The sequence below is a fragment of the Ranitomeya imitator genome, chromosome 3, assembly GCF_032444005.1.
Source record: "Ranitomeya imitator isolate aRanImi1 chromosome 3, aRanImi1.pri, whole genome shotgun sequence".
NCBI lineage: Eukaryota > Metazoa > Chordata > Amphibia > Anura > Dendrobatidae > Ranitomeya > Ranitomeya imitator.
In genome coordinates this window covers 391,170,605-391,177,588 of record NC_091284.1, presented here as the reverse complement: position 1 = coordinate 391,177,588, position 6,984 = coordinate 391,170,605, and positions in this window count along the sequence as shown.

Sequence of the window (6,984 nt, the reverse complement as noted above, 5' to 3'; positions counted from 1 at the left end):
TATGATGTTACCCCGTCACTAAGGTTGCATTCCCTGCAGCTCATTCACCAGTGATTTTCAGCCGGGATGGTCGCATCTTGGCACCATCCAGGTTGAGAACTAATTATCCCCCAGACATGGATTACTGCGTGGGACACAACGACAGACAGCTATTGTATATTGCTGTTTTTTTATTTTACTTTAATTACAGGAGATCGGGGGCTTCGGTGGAATCGGGCGAGGTTGTAAGTATTAAGATTATTAAAAGTGTCTGTGTCATTTTTTTCAAATAAAGAACTTTAATCTAGCTGTGTCTTTATTTACCCTACAACTATAGGATTAGCAATATATAGATGTCTTATAGACGTTTCTCCATTACTAAGCCGTGGGCTTGATGTCACCGGTGACACCAACCCCACAAATATGAACCGCACTTGCCACTGCTACAGGGCAAGTGGGAAGAGCCAGGCAAAGCGCCAGAATTGGCGCATCTAATAGATGTGCCTTTTCTGGGCAGCTGCGGGCTGCTATTTTTAGGCTGGTGGGGGTCAATATCCATGGCCCCTTACCAGCCTGAGAATACTAGCCCCCAGCTGTGAGCTTTAGCAAGGCTGGTTGTAAAAAATGGGGGGGACCCCATGCCGTTTTTTAATATTTATTTATATAATTTAAAAATATGGAGCGGGGACCCTTCTATTCTTGATATCCAGCCTTGCTAAAGCTGACAGCTGGGTTTTGTCTGGCTGGTTAACAAAAAATAGGGGGGGAACCCATGCCTTTTTTTTTAAGTACCGTATTTATTTACAGCGCAAGTGCAGCAGATGATGAATACTCCCATCCGCCGCTCCTGCTGTCACTGTTATTAGCAGCAGGGGTAGGCCGATGGGACTAATAGTCCCATCAGCCGCGCCGCCTGTTGTGTCTTTTATGACTTAAATGTAATTCTCATCATTTTTCCCTGCTTGCACCAATTGCCGGCAGAGTAGGGGAGAATCATGAGAGCCATGTTCAGCACCCGGCGACGGGGAACAGCGCTTACTGTAATGCTTCTTCTTTAGCGCACATCCTTGAGGTACTGATGCGGCACACGCATGCCACATGTGTGCCGCAAGTATTTCACACACAGACACTCACATCTCCGGTACTGGAAATATCAGGACATGTGAAAGAGACCTTATAGCGGGTTTTTATGTTTGGCTGCTGTCACACACTAAAAGACTTTTTTATTGCAAAAAATAGTTTTTGCATCACCATATTTTGAAAGCTATAATTTTTCTATATCTTGGCCCACAGGGTCATGTGAGGTCTTGTTTTTTGCGGGATGAGTTGACGTTTTTGTTGGTACCATTTTTGGGCAGATGACATTTTTTGATCTCTTTCTATTCTGATTTTTGGGAGGCAGAATGAACAAAAACCAGCAATTCATGAATTTCTTTGGGGGGGGGGGCGTTTATACCATTCCATGTGTGGTAAAATTGATAAGGCTGTACTATTCTTCGGGCCAGTACGATTACAGAAATACCTCATTTATATATTTTTTTATGCTTTGGCGCTCTAATACAATAAAAACAATTTTATATAAAAAAAATAATTTTTTTGCATCCCTTTATTCTGAGAAATATAACTTTTTTTATTTTTCCGCTGATGGAGCTGTTTGGGGGCTTGTTTTTTGCGGCACAGGATGAAGTTTTCAGCGGTACCATGTTTATTTATATCCATCTTTTTGATCGCGTGTTATTCCACTTTTTGTTCAGCGGTATGATGATAAAGCATTGTTTTTTGCCTTGTTTTTTTTATGGTGTTCACAAAAGGGGATAACTGGTGGGACAGTTTTATAGGTCGGGTCGCTGCAGATTTTTTAAAAATATATTTTTACAAATATTTTACATCTTTTGTTTACTTTTTCTAACTTTTTTACTGTGTCCCACTATGGGAAAATCATTTTTTGCAGGTTCAACGATTCTATAGTTTGCAGATGAAGTAGCCTCTGCAAGCCATAGAAGCTGTCACGCTGCAGTGACAGGGAGACCTGGTGATCATGCACTGCGCATAATTACCAAGTTTCCTAGCTCTGGTGACCCGGATGTCTTCATGACAACATAGGGTCACCATGGCAAAGATCAGGAGCCCGCTTCACGCCACGGGGTCTCCAATCCAAAGGCAGAGAGGCTTTCAGCCCCTGTGCTGGCTTCCGGAATGCTGTGATTGTGTTCGATCTCAGTAATTCGTGGGGTTAAAGTGCCGGGAGCGGTCTGTAACCACTCCTGGCACCTAGTGCCGGGTGCCAGCTGTCAGAATCAGCTGACACCCGGCGGCGCTCGGCTGCGCACCCCACGTGATCGCGGCCGATCGCTCATACATACTACACTGTGTGCAGAATTATTAGGCAAGTTGTATTTTGATCATATGATACTTTTTATACATGTTGTCCTACTCCGAGCTGTTCAGGCTTGAGAGCTAACTACCAATTAAGTAAATCAGGTGATGTGCATCTCTGTAATGAGGAGGGGTGTTTAATGACATCAAAACCCTAGATAAGGTGTTCTTAATTATTAGGCAACTTCCTTTCCTTTGGCAAAATGGGTCAGAAGAGAATTGACGGGCTCTGAAAAGTCCAAAATTGTGAGATGTTTTGCAGAGGGATGCAGCAGTCTTGAAACTGCCAAACTTTAGAAGTGTGATCACTGAATAATCAAGCGTTTCATGGCAAATAGCCAACAGGGTTGCAAGAAGCGTGTTGGGCAAAAAAGGCGCAAAATAACTGCCCATGAATTGAGGAAAATCAAGCGTGAAGCTGCCAAGATGCCATTTGCCACCAGTTTTGCCATATTTCAGAGCTGCAACATTACTGGAGTAACAAAAAGCACAAGGTGTGCGATACTCAGGGACATGGCCAAGGTAAAGAAGGCTGAAAAATTACCACCTTTGAACAAGAAACATAAGATAAAACGTCAAGACTGGGCCAAGAAATATCTTAAGACTGACTTTTGAAAGGTTTTATGGACTGATGAAATGAGAGTGACTCTTCATGGGCCAGATGGATGGGCCAGAGGCTGGATCAGTAAAGGGCAGAGAGCTCCACTCTGACTCAGACGCCAGCAAGGTGGAGGTGGGGTACTGGTATGGGCTGGTATCATCAAAGATGAACTTGTGGGACCTTTTCGGCTTGAGGATGGAGTGAAGCTCAACTCCCAGACCTACTGCCAGTTTCTGGAAGACAACTTCTTCAAGCAGTGGTACAGGAAGAAGTCAGTATCATTCAAGAAAAACATGATTTTCATGCAGGACAATGCTCCATCACATGCCTCCAACTACTCCACAGCGTGGCTGGCCAGTAAAGGTCTCAAAGAAGAAAAATAATGACATGGCCCCCTTGTTCACCTGATCTGAACCCCATAGAGAACCGGAGGTCCCTCAAAAAATGTGAGATCTACAGGGAGGGAAAACATTCCACCTCTCGGAACAGTGTCTGGGAGGCAGTGGTGGCTGCTGCACGCAATGTTGATCATAAACAGATCAAGCAACTGACAGAATCTATGAATGGAAGGCTGCTGAGTGTCATCATAAAGAAAGGTGGCTATATTGGTCACTAATTTTTTGCGGTTTTGTTTTTGCATGTCAGAAATGTTTATTTCTAAATTCTGTGCAGTTATATTGGTTTACCTGGTGAAAATAAACAAGCGAGATAGGAATATATTTGTTTTTTATTAAGTTGCCTAATAATTCTACACAGTAATAGTTACCTGCACAAACAGATATCCTCCTAAGATAGCCAAATCTAAGAAAACCCCACTCCAACTTCCAAAAATATTAAGCTTTGATATTTATGAGTCTTTTGGGTTGATTGAGAACATAGTTGTTGATCAATAATAAAAATAATCCTCTAAAATACAATACAACTTGCCTAATAATTCTGCACACAGTGTATTCCATCCGAGGTCAAATTGGCCCACATCACATGGACGGAATAATACATCTAATTTCAGAAAGTGGTTAATACTTGTTCAATGTTCTGTTTCAAATATTTTTAAATATCGGACTGATAAGTAGTGTTTTTTTAACCCATTAGTGACAGCCAATTTGGTACTTAATGACCGAGCCAATTTTTACAATTCTGACCACTGTCACTTTATGAGGTTATAACGGGTCCCGCTGATTCTGAGACTGTTTTTTCGTGACATATTGTACTTCATGTTAGTGGTAACATTTCTTCGATATTACTTGCGATTATTTATGAAAAAAATGGAAATATGGCAAAAATTTTTTAAATTTTGCAATTTTCAAAATTTGTATTTGTATGCCCTTAAATCAGAAAGATATGTCACGAAAAATAGTTAATAAATAACATTTCCCACATGTCTACTTTACATATCAGCACATTTTTTTAGGGACCACATCACATTTGAAGTCATTTTGAGGGGTCTATATGATAGAAAATAACCAAGTGTGACACCATTCTAAAAACTGCACCCCTCAAGGTGCTCAAAACCACATTAAGAAGTTTATTAACCCTTTACGTGCTTCACAGGAACTAAAACAATGTGGAAGGAAAAAATGAACATTTATCTTTTTTTGCAAACATTTTACTTCAGAACCATTTTTTTTTTAATTTTCACATGTGTAAAAACAGAAATGTAACCATAAATTTTGTTGTGGAATTTCTCCTGAATACGCCGATACGATATGTGGGGGTCAACCACTGTTTGGGCGCACCGCAGAGTTTGGAAGAGAAGGAGTGCCGTTTTCAATGTAGAATTGGCTGGAATTGAGATCGGACGCCATGTCATGTTTGGAGAGCCCCTGATGTGCCTAAACAGTGGAAACCCCCCACAAGTGACACCATTTTGGAAACTAGACCCCTGAACGAACTTATCTAGATGTATGGTGAGCACTTTAAACCCCCAGGTGCTTCACAGAAGTTTATAACGTAGAGCCGTGAAAATAAAAAAATCACATTTTTTTCTACAAAAATGATCTTTTTGCCCCCAAATTTTTATTTTGACAAGGGTAACAGGAGAAATTAGACCACAAACGTTGTTGTGCAATTTCTCCTGAGAACGTCGATACCCCATATACCGTGAAAATAAAATATCCTTTTTTTTCCTCAAAAATGATTTTTAGCCTGCAATTTTTTATTTTCCAAAGGGTAACAGGACACATTGAACCCCAAAATTTGTTTACCAGTTTGTCCTGATTATGCTGATACCCCATATATGGGGGGGGCACTGTTTGGGCACACATCGGGGCTGGAAGAGAAGGAGTGCCGCTTGGAATGCAAACCTTGATGGGATGGTCTGCGGGTGTCAAGTTGCATTTGCAGAGCCCCTGATGTACCTAAACAGTAGAAACCCCCCACAAGTGACCCCATTTTGGAAACTATACCCCCAAGGAACTTATATAGATGTGTGGTGAGAAGTTTGAACCCCCAAGTGCTTCACAGAAGTTTATAATGCAGAGTCGTGAAAATAAAAAATATTTTTTTTTCCACAAAAAAGATTTTTTAGCCCCCAAGTTTTTATTTTCACAAGGGTAACAAGAGAAATTGGACCCAAAAAGTTTTTGTCCAATTTGTCCTAAGTATGCTGGTACACCATGTGTGGGGGGGACCACTGTTTAGGCACACGGCAGAGCTCGGAAGGGAAGGAGCTCCGTTTTGGAATGCAGACTTTGATAGAATGGTCTGCGAGCGTTATGTTACATTTGCAGAGCCCCTGATGTACCGAAACAGTAGAAACCCCCCCACAAGTGACCCCATTATGGAAACTAGACCCCCCAAGGAACTTATCTAGATGTGTGGTGAGAACTTTGAATGCCCAAGTGCCTCACAGAAGTTTATAATGCAGAGTCGTGAAAATAAAAAATATTTTTTTCCCACAAAAAAGATTTTTTAGCCCCCAGGTTTTTACTTTCACAAAGGTAGCAGGAGAAATTAGACCCCAAAAGTTGTTGTGCAATTTATCCCGAGAACGCTGATGCCCCATATGTGGGGGTAAACTACTGTTTGGGCGCACGGCAGAGCTCAGAAGGGAGGGAGCACCATTTGACTTTTTGAGCGCAAAATTGGCTGTCGTGTTTGGAGACCCCCTGATGTACCTAAACAGTGGAAACCCCCCAATTCTAACTCCAAACCTAACCCCAACACACCCCTAACCCTAATCCCAACCCGATACATAATCCTAATCACAACCCTAACGATAATCACAACCCTAACCCCAAAACAACCCTAATCTCAACACTAACCATAACCCTAATCAAAACCCTAAATCCAACACACCCCTAATCCTAATCTCAACTCTACCCTCAAACCTAACCCTATTCCCAATACACCCCTAACCCTAATCTCAACCCTAACCTTAACCCTAATCCCAAACCTAACCCTAATCCCAAACGTAACCCTAATGCCAACCCTAATCCAAACAGTAACCCTTATCCCAACCCTAGCCCTAACTTTAGCCCCAACCCTAACCCTAACTTTAGCCCCAACCCTAACCCTAGCCCTAAGCCTACTTTCACACTTGCGTCGTGTGGCATCTGTCACAATCCGTCGTTTTGGACAAAAAACGGATCCTGCAAATGTGCCTGCGGGATGCCTTTTTTTGCCCATAGACTTGTATTGCCGACGGATCGCGATGGATGGCCACACGTCGCGTCCATCGTGCACTGGATCTGATGTGTTTTGGCGGACCGTCGTTACAAAAAACATTCAATGTAACGTTTTTTTGTACGTCGCGTCTGCCATTTCCGACCGCACATGCGGGGCCGTAACTCCACCCCCTCCTCCCCAGGACATAGACTGGGCAGCGGATGCATTGAAAAACTGCATCCGCTGCCCACGTTGTGCACAATTTTCACAACGTGCATCGATATGTCAGGCCGACGCATTGCGACGGCCCCGTACTGACGCAAGTGTGAAAGAAGCCTAACCCTAGCCCTAACCCTAAATTTAGCCCCAACCCTAACCCTAACCCTAAATTTAGCCCCAACCCTAACCCTTAATTTAGCCAC